The sequence below is a fragment of the Bombus vancouverensis genome, chromosome 12 (assembly GCF_051014615.1).
Source record: "Bombus vancouverensis nearcticus chromosome 12, iyBomVanc1_principal, whole genome shotgun sequence".
Lineage (NCBI taxonomy): Eukaryota > Metazoa > Arthropoda > Insecta > Hymenoptera > Apidae > Bombus > Bombus vancouverensis.
In genome coordinates, this window is record NC_134922.1 from 3,853,925 (window position 1) to 3,870,850 (window position 16,926).

The following is a 16,926-nucleotide window of genomic DNA, read 5'->3' on the forward strand; positions in this document are numbered from 1 at the left end:
AAGTTATCTTGTGTTAAGATATACCGTCCGATAGAATAAAATGTTGAGCCAAGCACTGTGAACAATTTACACTGACAAATCACGATAAAAGAGCAGCAAACGCATTGACAATATGTGTGGGAATCTTTCCGAAGCATCGTACGTGTCGGCCAACTTCTCCGCAGAATTTGCAAACGATGGAAGAGCAAGCCAGCGAAAAATCGAGCAGCGTAAAGTTCGCAAAGTGAATTTTTATTGACTGGATCGAAAGGAGGTAAGTTCGTGTTTTGGCTGTGTTCAAGGGGGAAACTGTCGCGGAGGGAAGTTTGCCTCGTGCGCGATGCAGAGGTCTGAAATCGACATTCGATGCCGGAGAATCGTGGAATCGTGACGCCGAAGAATTAACGAGCCACTTGGAACGAGCCACGAATTATTTGTCCGTCCGCTAGCATGAGAATCGTCGAGTACTACGGCTGAACAAAAACCAAGAGATGAAAAAGGAAAGAGAGTGGAGAGTATCGACTATCGATGACGTTTTAGAAACCTTGCCGGTATTAATTAGAGGATGCTCGAATTATTACTTGGAGCTAATTTTTGTTCGCAACGAGCATGCTTTTAATGCTTGTAGATATCGGACGAAATATTCTGGATCGATTATTGGCGTTTCCCTGACACCATTATAGAAATTAGACGTCTGTTCGAAACTATGTGTTATTAAATAGTTTAAAGCAAGAAAATGTGTGGAAAATGGATTGAAAACATAGCGTAACACGTGCCTATGTAAGATATTTTTTCAATAAATCGTCATCGAAAAATTTATTCCATTTGTTTAAATATTTAAAAGAATGGGATCGAAAACAGTAGTTTTTAAACTGTGTTAAACTTCTGTATTTAAAAAATAATTAATGCAGATGATTAAGTAATAAATAAATGCAAACAATGATAAGAACAAGTTAGATTCATATTAAAAGTCTAGGATTAATGTGCAAAAATATTGTAATTCAATTATTGCTTTTAATCAGAGTTTGGAGCTTTCGTTAAACAATAATTCTCCATTTCGTTCTAAACGATGTCATTTGATCAACTGCGACTGCGAGATTTTTGTGGTTGTGTATCAACAGTGGCGCCAGATACAAACTGGGCAGCCAGATCTCTTTACGCAGTTACGTTTCGAGCAGGAAGCAAAAAAAGAGTAAAAGGAAGAAAGGGGAAGGGAAAGCTAAAATCCAACAGATCTCTGCATATCGAAATTCTTTTTCTCTTTTGTAGAAATACTGAACGCGGCGCATGTGGCTGAGACTTGTAGGCATTGAGACTTGTTGACATTTGATGTTCTTAACATTTATAAATAGGCCACGGGGTATTTATGCAAATTCACATTTTCGAATGAATAATTGAAATAGTAGAACCTCGCTAAAAATTGTTGTACTCAACGAGCATCATATGAAGCACTACGTTTAAGATATTTTGCATATTTTTTCATATTACGTGCATTCCGCGCAATCTTACGCTTTCCAAATTTTCATAAATGCACAAAAATCCGTACGCTGCCGATGATAAATGTCAACTATCCAAAGAAGCTAATATTCTATATGAATAAAAATGACTCGCTTATCCATAAAATACTGGAGAAACGTAAGAAAAGCCGGAAACGAGAGAATTCTGCGAATTTGATGAGGAATGGCCCGGAAAATCCGTGGTGTTTTAATCACGCGCGCGGCGTAACAAGGCAAAGACGGGATGCTCGAGTTTCAAGCGGATCTGTTTGCATCGTCAAAAAAAACAATCATTCGCCAAATGCTTTTTTACACTATAGAATAACGGCAGAACAAGGCGGAAAACGAGGCCAGGAACAGCCAACGACAGCTTTTATTATTCGCCAGCTGTAGTCGCTCAAGTTGCGCCCCCAAACCATCGGTGACTTTCATGACTGCATTATGCTGCGATACAATATGTGCATCGAGAGTATGAGACCATCATAACGGCGGCGTATCTTAATACGCGTTATAAAATGAACTTTCAAACACGATTTCCGTTGTCCTGGTGTTTTTTATCTAATCCAAATTCAAGATAGAGCGCTGTCACGCTATATCTGCTAACGCTGCAAGAAGCAACGCTCAGCGAAACGATAGAACTAGTTGAGACGACGATTAAACGTTACGAGGTCAATAGTAATTTTGTTTCTATTTTTGACAGTTTCCTGTAACGACCAGCCAATTTTTCGTTAGCGTTTTTCAAGCGTGGTTTTAAATTTATTTTTTTGTTTTCTCAATTTCTTATAATATTTCTTTCTTTCTGTCTTTATCCTCTATCGCTCAGAAGTATTTTATTTTGATGACAAAGTTTGATCAACTTGGTTTCCTCGTTCTTATGATTCATGAGAAATCGCTATTAATAAATATATTTTTCACGGTATCGTTCGCAATAGTTTCATGATAGATTGAAATGGAATGCAAACAATAAGGAGCAAACAGTTTTAAACACATCTTACTTTCTATATTTTATTTAGATCGATCGCTTTCCCGCAACTGCATTCGATCTGGTTACAGTCGATGGCGATTTCGTTATCTTCAAATAGCAATTTCTTTGTAAATTTAGGGAAACGGATTAATAGCTGACGTTCGGCGATCCGAAACTCACGTTGATGTTTCTTTTATTGTAGCAATCGCAGGCGTTCATTTTGCATTTCATTTTTACACCCGTCTCCTTTTTTGCTATTCTTTTTACAGTATAATTGTTTGTAACACGCAGTTAATATATCGAGAATTTGATATTTCGTTGAAATTGGATCTGGAACCGCTAAAGAAACATAAAGAATGAAATTCATTATATGAAAGAGTGCCCCTGCCAATTTTTTATTTCTTTTCGGCAAAGAAAAAAATAGTCTAGTATTTTTCATTTCTATTCGATAGATATTTGTTGATTTTTCTTCTAACATTATAGCTGAGAAACAAATAATTGTTGTTTCGATATCTTCAATTAAATATTATATTTGTTACAAGAGATATTTTTGAAAAGCTATAAAATGAAAAATATTCATTGTATAATGAGTAACACGTATCGTTTCCTGTGAGATTTCCCTGTTAGAATTGTCGAGACACAATACAATTGGAGCTAAATACCTAATTGCAACTTGGCAAAGTTGTCTGACGAGATATGTACTTATCTACTTGTGTCTGAATATTCAAGTTAACACGAACTCTCCACAGTCATTACACATTTTCCCTCTTCCACCTGAATACAAACCTTCGCCCATTTCCAGATTGTCTTCCCCTGATAAATTTTGGCACGGATACACAGCAGTGCAAGTCTAATTTTTTCAGCAAAAAGGTTATTCTACGATTTCACTGTTCCTTCGTTATGAATGTTCAAAGAAAAATTAAATGTTTCTAAGGCGACCATAATTTTGTACAATTTCTTTTAAAATTAACACTCTATACCTACCTTATTTTTATCGTACATTTTAATTGTAATTCGCTGTACATAATATGTATATATCGGAGATGGAAGGACACCGAAGCCTTCCCTTTAAAATTTTGGGAAAACCCCTTAACACTTTAACCTAGATTCTACCATAGCCGTAATTAAGCAATTTTTGTCATTCAATCCGATTGTATTTGTTCGAGATTTGTGATAATGAGCTTGGGCTCGAGGCGACAACTAGTCGCCGAACGTAGCCGCAGTCACGGGATGAACGTTTTTATCTAATAGAGGTATAGAGTAATTGTATAGCTCTCCTTAAAAAAAAATAGTTGTAGCGGCACTTGACAGTAAACATCCAACAGTTTCTGTCCCGTGGTTCGCCACACGCAGACCCTATTCTTCGGGTAAGATGATTACCAGATGTCGACGCATCTCTGCAGTACATGTTCAGCTAGCCTGAGGACACGTTACAAATCTTAAGATTTAGTTAACTAAAGTCCTTCAAACAGACAAACAGTCTTTGTCCCAACTACGGGAAAATAGGGGAGACCTATTTTTCAACGAGCGGCGTCTCCCACTAGCAACTTTCCCTCGAGGGCGGCTAGCATCTTTTTCTAACCACCGATATGGAGATTGACCAATTAGCAGCAACGCCAATTTCCCTTACTTTCTGAACGAAGGCTTTTCTCGACGAATCCGATGATCTCGTGTCCTTAGACACACCCCATTATAGTTTTCCTCTGTGGCATCATCGGGACGGGAAAGGTATTCTCGCTCGCGATCTCATTGATGAAAGGAGTAACCCTTTACGACCAGTGAATATTACGCGTCCGACTTAGATTTTGTGAGTACGTTCATCTATCATCCCGTCGACCGCGGATTCGTTATTGAACCTAGGATCATTGTCATTAGTTTCTCGAGTACCTAACTACCACGGTTACTTGTCCGGTTTTATAATAATCGTATTTGCACTAGTCAATGTCTTCTCTATTGCATAACGACAACGTGTAACCCAAACGAAGATTCGTTTCACGCCCCTAACCCTAATTCTAATGTAAACCCGACATATATATATGTCGGAGATGAAAGGAAAACCGGATCCTTCCCCTTGCAATTTTGGGGAAGCCTTCTAATGCTTTAGCCTAGATTTTATCATAACTGATTGAATGACAAAAATTGCTTAATTACGGCTATAGTAGACTCTAGGTTACAATGTTGCAGGATTATCCAAAATTCCAAAGGCTCCGGTGTTCTTTCATCTCCGACATATATATATATATGCTAAGAGTTTTAGCGGTAAATCAGTTAGCAAGGAAAAGTAGAATTCTCAAGTAGTCGAGGAAATGGTTACAAGTTTTGGGAAATTTCTAACCTAGATAAAACAAAGTTCTTGCGAACCCTTCTCGTGTGTAAACATATTATACAAGTAGAGTAACCATTATTTAAATTGTTTCAAGAATACTTGCAGTGGCGTAAAGGAAGATCTTCTAAAAATATGTTGTTCCATAATTCACGGGCAGAGAATGTTTACGTATTTTTCAAGTCGTTAGTATCGATCGCCGTACTTCAAAGCTGACCCCAGTCAAGCTCCCAATACATCTTCCTTAAAATATATTATCTCACTGACGAATAAATTTTTGAAACCTGACTTGGCCGATTTATTCGATATTTATCGATTTGATTATGTCATCGAATATTAATTGACTCGAACGAGAAAAAGAAGAAATTTACACAAACGATTATTTACAAGCAAAGTTTCCCAAAAGTTAAATTAGTTTTGGAAAAACAACTGTTGCAAGTTACCTATATCATTCCATTTTTTAATAACTGAAATGATCGTCATTCGGACGGAAATTTTGACGCGGAATAGAAAAAAAAAACAAGCGTTTTAATATCAATGAGGAAGGAGATTTAAAAGTGTTTAGTTATATTTAAATAATTTCATACTTCCAATACTCTAATAATATAACATCTGGCTAACTTGCTGCATTATTCTGTTTAAAGAGGGAGAGACAGAGATAGGGGAAGGGAGATACCCACTATTTCCAAGGAACGTAGTTTGAGCGGAAACGGAAGCTCTAAAATACAGATGTAGAATTATGGAAACCGATAGGATATCCATAAAATATCATTAACCAGCACGGTTATTGGAAGCGTGAACACAACAGTAATTATAACCAGGAATCACGAGAATGTAATGGGAACAGACAATAACCGCGAGAGATTATTAATGCATTCTATTATACTTAACAAAGTCTGAATTGGGTTCCACTGAACGCATCTTGTCACAAACTTAAGTTCGATTGCGAATTCGTGCCGTTGAAATCAAATTTTAACACGTTGATTGCTATGTTTGCATAAAACCACCAAAAAGTCAGGTAATTTAACTAGTATCTAGTACCTATTCTATTTTACAGATCTTAAAATAGATATTCTTATTACCATCAAATGAAATTGAGAGAAGTGTGTGTTCTTTGATATATTCACTTCGATATCGTTCGATAAACGTATCGACGTCATTTTTTCCAACATACTTTTCAATAATCTAACGTGTGTTAAATATTGTATTAACAAGTATATCATACTTAATCATTGAAGAATACATTAAGCAGTCCCTTCTCACGAAATTAGAATATATATAGTTTGATTAATTAGTCCATACGAAACATTGCGCGTGGCCATTTAAACTCGTTCCACAAACAAGCAATCGTTCAAACAAGAATTCCTTTAATCAAGGAAAACTAGCGCAGTCCCTGAAGTAAAACTTTCACGCGCGGTACGTTTAATTCTGCATCTTTTCATTTCAACTGTCCTTCCGACCAAGTAATCTTCGCCAAGTAATTCCGATGAAACGTTAACACGCGGCTCTTCAAGCTATCCTGTCATATTATGTCTCGCGAGAGCTACTCAGTAGTTTCTAGCTGGATGGATCGTGTATACGATTCGAAGTCGCGGATAAAAGACGAATCGAGCTAGTAGAGGGTTAAAGAAAGCGAAAAGGGAAAGATAAGGCGAACAGATTGTCTGACGAAACGAGGAGAAAAAGGCAAGGTACGTCTCTCGATTATGCATGCTTTCCTGACGCAAGAACTGGGCTAATGGTTAGTATTCTAGAGAATTATCGTTGCAGACTAATTGCGCCCATGCTGGCTGTTGCCCAACTGCTCTAGCTGCGGAATGTTTCTATTCAGTGTCTCTTTGTGTGTCAATGAGGAAACACTTATATCAAGAAGTGTGATGTACACTGGATGTTAAAAGCAAGCATATGTTTGAGAGTTTAACGTTCTGTCAGCTGTATGTAACTTTTCTAAGTATCGAACAAGCTTGAGCAAATTGAATTTGAAATAAAAATAAGGAAGATAATTTCAAATAATGAATCATCTCAAATAGGTATCTTGTTATTTTCATTTTAAAGATAACACGGGCAAAGTAATTTTATTTCTATTAAGAACGAACAAGACATCCTGTACGTTCTTTATTAGACTACTCTGTAATTTGAAATCATACGAATAAAATAGAACATCGCTAAACGTCCGCCGTACCATTCGATAGCTTGGCAAAGCTCGGTCATTCAATCATACGAATCACCGTAATTCACCGCAATCTAGAAATCTACTTAAGGACGGTTCATCAAAGGTTTCGAGTCGCTTCAAACGAAGCCGGAAGAGAGGATGACAAAAAGAATGAGCGAAACAAGCAGTCGTGTCGTGGACGAGCTCGCGAGCGCGTGTCAGTAGAAATCCGCGTATCCGATACCTTTTTAATTAATTTCATATTCTCTCGTCTCTCTGTCATATATTCCATGGGCAAGAGAAAGAAGCACAGCCAGTGAAAGAGGGACAGCCATCCAAAGAGGCTTCGCCAATTCAGCTGGATGAGCAACGAGCTTAAAAGCTGACTCAGTCGTCCAACCAAGCAGACAGACGTGCGTGTACATGTACATACAGATACACGGAAAGAGACACAGATATACTGTACGAATACAAAGGAAATTCGTATACAGGTGTGAACCACAGGAACACACAGAGTCAAGCAGGACACGTTTGCACGAGCGATTGTGAATTTCCACGAGACGGTTTGTCCTTTGAGCCTTGCTGCGTTGGCCGGCAAAGGGAAGATGAAGGAGCTCGTAATTTTCCGAGCTCCGCGTTTCAGCTCGCGCGGCTATTTTCTGCGGTTCACGCGTATTATGCAACCGACCCGACTTGAACTGGCACGAGCTTACACGCCTGGCGTGCTTCCACTGTATTCTCTGTTTCGATTCTGTGTGTGAGTTCGCGCGGGTATGCGTGAGAGAGAGAGAGAGGGAGAGATCGCGCATTCAGGAACCACTGATGAACGCGTGCATATTCAACGCGCGACTCAAAGGGTGCTTTTGCATTCCGTTACATGTGCCCGGGATGTATCAAGAATTTGGTGGTAAGATGATTTGTTGAACCTAGTTTTTACGTGGCGAGGATGAGTTGCTTATCGTAGACAGTTTTTATCTGTATATTGCGTGTGTTGTATGAAACGGATTCAAATTTTCTTGATTAAAAGGAAGTTTATTCGTCATTCGCCAAAAAAATCTCAAATTGTTCTATACAACATACATATGTTACATTCATAAGAGATATCTACAAGCGTTGGAGTACTTTTGCGAGTCACCGTATGTAATCGTTAAATTATCTGGTTCTCGGACCGTCGTAGCGAAAGCTCAAACTAGCTTTTTGATTCTTGCTACGATATAGAATAGAGGAGTGGAGAACAGTTCAATTTGAAATGTGACAGGCTACGTTACAGGAACTGAAACACCGAGGAACGGAGCAATGGAGAACTATACGCGGAAATTGCTGCGGGCACGTAACAAAATTTGTCAGGAGATGAGATTTTCAGCGAAGGCAGTTATGTACGCCGTAAGAATGAATGGCCGACCGGTGGAAAACGAGTTCTCGCAGTGCTAACAATAAGAGCCCGTCCGTTTTCCTGATGAAAGGGATTTCCAAGTAAGTTCTTAAATTTCCGCCCTGCGGATCTGGTTCGCGCGGAAGGACGAACGGATCTGGCCGCGAACAGATCTTGCCCTTCGAAATCTAGTTGATAATTATTCAGTGTAAAAGCTTCGGGACCTTCTGGCGAAAACAGTCGATTGGAATCGGTTCGAGACGAAATTCCTTTTCCGACCGTGTCGGAATAAATCGTCGACCAGAAGTTAGATCTTCGTGGTGTGTTTTAATAGGTTCGAGTGGCAACTGTTTAAAGTTGAAGAATATTGGATGTTCATTTAGAGAATGTAAAGCTAGCTTGATTACTTTATGAAACAATTATCAATTAACTCATTGTTGTCTGTTTATGAGGAAATAATTAATTAAACTGGAACTAGGCTACCTGGCAAATGTAAATCTTTCGTGTTTATTAATTAGAATATATATTCTTACTAATATAGCGAATTCTCAATAACTGCTAATTTTAAATTAATCGATTAATATAATATTGAATACCTCAAAAGTATCGATTAACACCTTCACCTACAATTACGGGCATAGCTGGTAGTACGATGATCGAGCCAAACGTAAATATTATGGGCATAGCTCGTACTAGATGATCGGACTAAATGTAAATATTACGGGCATAGCCCGTAGTACGATGATCGAACGTAAATCGTAGGTTAAGGCGTTAATTTCAAGTAATTGTTATTTCGTGTGGTCCTCTGCACTTCCTCATTACTTTTATTTGTATTATGTGTTTTGATTTACGTCTTTGATTTCGTATTTCCTCACAGTTCATTGCAAGCATTTCATATACATACGTTGTGCCTCCTACAATATTTAATTTAAGACTCTATCTGTTTCAGCATTTCATATAGACGGATCCTCATAAACGGAATGCTATTACGGAGCAATAATCGAATACGTTGTCAATAAAGCAGAATGAACTATTTGGCCAATAGATATATTCAAAATTGTTGAGGTTGAGGCTGACTGGTTGAAGAACGAGTGGATGAATTTGTAATAGAAAAATATATTGAAATAATTAAAGGTATAAGTATAATGTATAAGTTTATGCTGATTCAGATCCTTACTCTCTTAATGTTACAATACAATGGAATCGATAGGGAGCACGTTCATATATTTATAGCAAAAGGATATTACCAAAAATGTTAACCTTATAGCTTTAGCTAGAGGCTATAAGGAGCATAAATAGAAATCTGTTTATTAGTTCCTTTGTTCCTAGACCTTGCAGCCCAAAACATAATGTGTATTCAAGGGTACAATAATATGTACCTCTCCTTATTTAGAATATTTCTGCGTAATAGCGGTCTCCAGGTCACGGGTGTGCATAAATAAAGATTTTTTTTTTATTTGGAAGTAGTTTACAACCAATTCTCATTGAGAATTATAAGTAAATTACACTGGCGTGGTGCTATAACGTAAATAAGTGATTATCGTATGTTTGATTCTAGCTGAATCTAATGTTTAAATCTAGAAGGTAATGTCTTTTTAGCCTGCGGATCTGATTTATCGTGTCAAGTAATTGAGTAACTAGTGGCTTTTGGTGGTTGTTAATTCTTATGTTATATCTATCACTGAATTTGGATATTTCTTCTTTAACTGTGGGTATCTTAAGGTCGCGATGTATTGTTTCGTTGGTAACATACCAAGGTGCATGTATTAAGGATCTTAGAGTTTTTGATTGGAATCGTTGAAGAATTTCTATGTTGGAATTACATAAATAAAGATGTAGAGTTTTTCTTGAAGTAGTTACTTCAACAAAAATGTTTGTGATAAATGAGCCGACCTATAAAAAACGGTACTATCAGTCAAGACTAGAATCTATGATAACATTGTTGCAATTTTTATGCTGATCTGGGATGGATCGACTTTCGGCTGCTTTGCATATTACGCGAAATCTTTCTTCGCCGATAAAGCTGCCGAACCAAGGCTTACCCGAGATTGACTTTACATCGGTATTATAAGAGCAACTTTGGGGGCGTGATTGGCCTGCCTGAGGAAGGACGGAACCTTCATTGGTCCGAAGGAACACGTTATTTCCATTTTATTTTTAAGGAAGAACGTCTTTGGAACATTTGATTGTAATACTGTGACCGTAGAGCATTGAAAGTTTATAAAAGTATTATAATTCACGAAGTAATAACATTGCGCGTGCGTATAATGTACATATTTACGTAATAATCACATTCTAAGAGTGCGCGTAAAGTGCATTTAATTTTACCTTATAAACTGAAACTTTCAGAGACATTTTTGTTACCGGTTCGTAACAACTGCAGTGAGAAGGAATTTTATGCAGAAAAGTTGTGAAATACAAAACTATTTACGATAAAGCTGAGAACATCAAAGGGATGATTGTAATAAATCTGAAAAGAAGAAGCAGATATGAAGTGGTACATTCAGTGAACATTCCTTAATTTTTTCCATGCGATAGAAAATAAAAAATATGGCAATAAAATTCAAAATTAAATTCTACTTCCAATTTCCTGATATTACAGCTTGCATTCCAATAAACTCAAAGGAAAATGGAGAATATCCAGAACCTGACGCGACGAACTTCAACATGAGAATTATTAACTTACAGCCTACGCATCCTTTTCAAACAAGTTCAAATAAAGCTATTACGTTTTATTACTAACAGTTTGATACAACTAGATTGTATTTATGGAAAATCTTCATGCGTAAAAATCCACAGAATGTATATAATATACAGGAGCATACGAAATATTGAAAGCGAAGTCATTTCCAAAAAAAACAATGGTTCAAAAGCATAAAATTTATATAATCGATTCGTATAATCCCACTATTTTTAGTATTGCTTCTAGCGGTGTAAGGAAGAAAATATTTCAGAAACATACTTTCAACCTTCGTCTTTGAGAGTTATTTTCTTAAATAAGGACAATTATTGATGTAGCATAACATAGGCACGACTAACTACTAAAAAAAGTTTATATATAAAACTAAAAATAATAAAAAATATATAATCAGGTTTACGTCAGGAAACGTCGTTTCTCCTGTCACTTCAATTTCTCCTGAAATTTCAGAAATTGTAGCAAAACTATCGATGCAAAGACAACCAACCATTTCCAGAGGGACGAAAGCTTTTATTACACCTCGATGTGAGTCCCGAACGATATCCTTCATGCAAATAAACCGTGTGATTACACGTTACGACGTAAGTGGGAAACGGAAGGCTGGCTCTGGAATGGCCTCCATACTCGTGCTACTCTTTGATCCTTGGTCTATACATTAATCAACTCTGCGAGCAGAACGCGCTAGCTGACATTTGCTAATTAAATTTCAGATACTCCGAGCTGGCATAGAAAGAGACGTGTATTTATGCTTTTCGAGAAACAACTTTGAGCCACGAACGTGTCGCACAAAAACGCTTCCAGGATGTGATCGAATTTTCCTACTGTGCCTCTGTCCGTCATACCATACGACGCGCATCGCGCGTATCCGATTGTGCAACGATCTATTTTCTTTTCTTTCTCTCTTTTCTTTTTTTACGAAAATTAAAGTTACTTCGGTAAATCGCGAAGCAATCGTTCGCGTGTTACGGTAAACAACGGCAAATTGAATTTTGTAGAAAACGTCGATATCAATATGGGATTTTCACACTGGAACGAACGAAAATCAGAGATTTAATCTGCGAATGGACGATTGAACTTTATTTTCGAGAACGCTCTCATTTCGCCGATCGAGGAAAAGGGAGATAAATTTACGACACCAATGTACACTGTTGCTCGCAAGTGTGCAGAGTACGTACACAGAGTAATGCAAGTATGGAATTACTTACATTTGGTCAAAGTGTACAAATTAATAACGAAGTGGCAATTAAAAGTAACGTACAGTACACTTTTTTACGGAGTCAGTTTTGCGATTTGCTTAACTGAAGGAAGCCTGCGGATGAAAAGGCTTCATCAAACACGACGTGACTACGTTTATGGCTGTTTTATGGTGTAAAGATGCATTTAGGAATGTGACTGGATTTTATGATGACGCTGAACGTGCATCAGCTCTACGAATAAATTTAACACGACAACATGGTCCCGCGGGATTCAGTTCAAGTTGTGAACTATGATGCTCTACTTTTATCCATTCGCTCAATAAACTTCGTGTTATCAATACAAATCTACTAATTAACACATTTCTCACGATTTGTAAAAATTGCTTTTAATTATTTGCGAAAATTCTTGTATCTCGATCGTATCGTCAAGTACGCGTAGAGACTGGCCAAAATATTCGAACCACAGCAAGTTTTTATAAAAAATGTGTTATGTGCGTTAAACGAGATTGTTTAAAACGTGACTATCGAGATTATATTTCTGTTCAGATGCTTGGAATCAAAGTTCTCTCGACAATTTTTAAAACGCTTCTCACAATTCGTCACATCTCCTTATTTTCAACAGCAAGAAAAAATAATTTAGAAACAATTCAGTTAAATTTAACTGTGACATCTTGCATAAGACAGAGGGAACGTAGGAATCGCAAGGAAGGACCAACGAGATTCTAATCAACGATCAGACATTTGAAATGCTTTCGAAAAGTTTCCAGTTGATCCAGTCATTGCTAAGATCAAGTAGTTGCAAGTGGAGTGCGCGATGAATTTAAGCACGGTGGCAGCTTGTTCGGATGTGAAAGTAAACGTAATTTGTCGACTCGATGTCCTCTCGAGAGGGCTGCATATACATGTGCCGCGATCGAACGCAATTGCGACTCACAGCTGCACCAGGCAGCTACGAAACCAATTACAGAACTGTGTTAATCTCTCCGATGTTTCGAGTAGTCCGTGTCAAACTTCTGACTTTAACTAATTCTCGACACTCTATTTAGGCTTTCCTATATTTAATGGTATATTAATATACAATACCTAATAATAGTAATATTATCTTTGATATTGGAATAAAATCGTTGATGTTATAAATTGATTTTAATATTATGACAATTACGGACAGGGTGGATATAGGTACATTCCGAGGCCCAAGAATCGAATGAAAATCTAAGTTAAAGTAGCTTACTCTACTTACGAGAAACAGCTTATTCGCTTCATCAACTTGATATCAATTTTCTCGTAAAAGAATTTTATATTTGTTCCGTATGTGGCGGCACTCGACAACAAATACCGCCACTCGACACTAACTACCACCGGACGACGGTAGTGCTAACCACTGTGATAGTTCGGGACCCGGGTTGGAATCCCGGCTCCCGTGTCCGATTTTTCTTCCACGCATCTAAATTAGAAGAAAAATAGCAGTACCCCAGCAGCGACATCTACAGCCAGCAGCTACAAGTATCACGGACAACACATACACCTCACGTATTTTTAAATTTACAACTTTTCCTCGCAGACTTTATTGACATTTCAGCGAACATCTTTTATCATGTTGTTAATACGATGAAAATCGTCAATGATCCCTAAAAAACCGTCGGTTTTCAAACGATCAGACTTGCGTTTTCGTTTAGCATTACAACCTCAAAGCCGAGGAAAACGGGGAGAGTAGAGAAATTGCAAGATATTTATTTCGTTACGCACAAATCCGTCGGTTAATCGAAACGCAGGATTCTTTTAATAATTGTAGTTCCCCAGTGATACGAGAGATGAAAGAAAGATAATTATAAAGGCTACCGACAGGTAATTCGATCATACTCCTTTTTCTGACAGGCGAAAGCAAATTAAAAACGTGAAATAAAATTCTCTTAATCTTCCCCTCCTTTTAATAGGAAATTCGTACTTTGTGCAGCTTTATCCAATAACGTAGAAATCTATTTATTGTCGGAATAAATATTTTCCGATCAAATGGAAGTTTTAATTATTCATGAAGAAATAACACAAAGAAGAAAGTTCATTAGTAATGAATAAATAATCAAAGTTCTAGAAGCGTAGCTTGTTTACTGCTTCTTTAATGTTTGTTGGTTTAAGGAAGGAAATGTTGCAGATTTATTTTGTAACGTTATATTAACGCAACGAAAGATACGAACGCTTTTCACATGATATGAATTTCATTCATTTGGTTTTCATTTCATATGTGCGGCTCTTTCTTTCGCTTAACCATAAATTACACAACGTTAATTTCCCACGTTGGTATGGCATGTGCTAAGGAATATACAATTCCACTTCGAATATGCATATACCTCCTTCGAAACTATTTGGAAGACCACGAAAACGCGAAACTGCAACTCTAGAAAAGCGACGTATCAGAGCACGGACAGCAAAAAGCACACAACCAGTCAATTAGAATAGCTGGTATCGCGACGTTACGTTATCTCCTTGGCGAGCTTTGAATACAAATCATTCCGTGGATTACACGATATGCAATGCACGCGTGTATGTGTACACGAGTGTGCGCGTGTGTGTGGGTTAGAAATACAGGGCACACAATTAGATCCTGCGGTGGCTGGTGCCAGTCGGTCACGAAACTGCCACGAGAACCTGTGCTAATCCCTCCACGTTGCGCTACCATGTCACTTGCCTCGATGTCGCGCCGCTTTGACGACTGCCAAGCGAGTTTCAACAACTTAGTTTTGCCTCCACGAATCTTCGGATGTGTCGTACCGGCAAATGGCGCCCGGCCACATCGCCGGAATTCAGGCAGTTTGGTTTTGCCTTTCCTTCGTCCTTTTCGATTTTCCAACGTTCCTTATGTCCCTCGACGCGGTCCCCTTTGACGCGTGGCTTGTGGCAGAATCAATGTATTCGGCGACTATTCATTGAACACCAGTTCAGTTTGTTCGAAGAGATTTGTAGCAACTTGAAAATGGTCTTAATTATCTTTAAAGGTATCCTTTAGTTAGGTATACTTTAATTTCCAGCAGAATAAATTTCTTACTTCAAATCACTGACATTCATGAATTTTCGAGAGATACGATGTTTGTAATAATATTTTTGGAAATCATCGTTGTTTTGCATTCTTCACACATTTTAATAGTTTTGGTTCCTAGTTAGCGAAGAATGAATTCTTTTGAAAGACTGGTGGAATTTATTTATTGATAAAATTATTTGTATGATACAATTAAATTCATTGACATCAATTAAAAGCTGGTTCTTCAGTTTGTAATACAGCCCAGTTAAAATTGTCTTTCTATTTGGTTTTCTTTGGTTTTTATTGGTTTTCTTTAGTATTCAAATTTTTCAACTGTTAACGTAAACACTCACGAATAGAGCTAGGATGTATTTGTCGAATAATGTTCATTTTATGGTATAAAAATGCATTTTAGACGACAGATGACAGGCGAAAGAAATTTCGACGTAAATTCAGCTACGGATGGAAATTAAATTTTCACAATTTCATTATTGTATGCACACAGAGGCACGACACTTTTTTTTAGTGGGAACCTATGAAATAGGAACACAGGGAAAAAGAAGAGGTTGTAACGAAATAAATTTCGAAAATCTAATTTGTTCATACTCCCCAGCCAGTACCAAGTGCACATGAAATGGTTGGAAACAAAATTTTCTGTCATCAAACTAACTTGTATTATTAATCTATATAACAATTTCCTACGAATTTTAACTATTATTATATCTAAGTAATATTACAACATATAATGTAGATATGTATACGAAGAAACAGTAAGTCACGATAAAATGTATAATGTAATTTGAAATACGAAGGATTAACATTAGGATTATTTACATGTAATATATACTTATACTTAAGCTATATAGATGTAACAGCATTAGTGTTAAAGACAAAGAATATTCGAACGTGTGTTTCGTTTGCACAGTAGTCAAACGAACTATAAAGACGAAAAATGAAATACTGATTGCTCCTTTTCGCCCATTCACTGTTTTTGATCCTTCCACTTAATAATAGCGTTCCAATTTAACCAAATCTCAGACAATAAAGTTGACTATCGAAACGAATATTGACTACTAATTTAACACTACAGAGGAACATATGGCAGGCTTTGCCGCAGTATGTAAATGCTATAATAAATACAATGATACGCAAGTATTTTTTGCAGTCACTTTACATTGAAACGATTCGTGTTTCCGATACTTTGAAGAAAAGCTTAACGAATTTAGGAAACGACTAGAGAAGCGATCGTTTGTGAAAAATCGATCGATATTCGAAAATCGCATTTAATGGAATCTCACACGTTCTATAGACGAAGAGCAATGCATGTGGAACAATCGTCGGAGTATTTAGCATCGAATAACCGGAGGACGGAATCGGATTTATTCGTATTCGACGGGGATCGATCGGTCGGATGCTTGGGCAACGTCGGGAAACGGGTAAACGGCGCGAACAAAGCCGGCCAAACAAAATGACGCCATTCTTCAGGGCGAGTCGTTCCAATTTCTACACTTCGCTGCAAATATTGCCGCGTGCCGGTGTTTTTGCCGCCGACTACGCCTCCTTTCGCGCCGTTTCAATTAAAACAGCCAACCCAGCCAAAGAATGCGTGTATTCCGCGCGCACCACATACTTTTTCCATCACCCTACCCTCTAACGACAATTGCGATTCGAGCAAATATTTAGACCGCATTGCACGCTTTTTCCACCGGAATCCTGGGCGAATTTTTTGTTGC

General features: G+C 37.5%; 2 protein-coding genes and 1 long non-coding RNA gene across 2 annotated transcripts in view; 2 read left to right on the forward strand and 1 right to left on the reverse strand.

The window, feature by feature from the left end:
- The window catches only part of LOC117165029 (uncharacterized), a 474,023-nt gene that overhangs the window by 120,032 nt on the left and 337,065 nt on the right, over window positions 1–16,926 (forward strand).
- Window positions 1–16,926, reverse strand: part of dpr1 (defective proboscis extension response 1) — a 443,679-nt gene that overhangs the window by 73,071 nt on the left and 353,682 nt on the right. The window lies entirely within an intron of this gene.
- LOC117164996 (uncharacterized) lies at window positions 6,834–9,414 on the forward strand. Its single transcript, XR_004465786.2, has 3 exons — window positions 6,834–7,821; window positions 8,185–8,387; window positions 9,236–9,414. It is a non-coding gene; the product is annotated as an uncharacterized LOC117164996 (long non-coding RNA).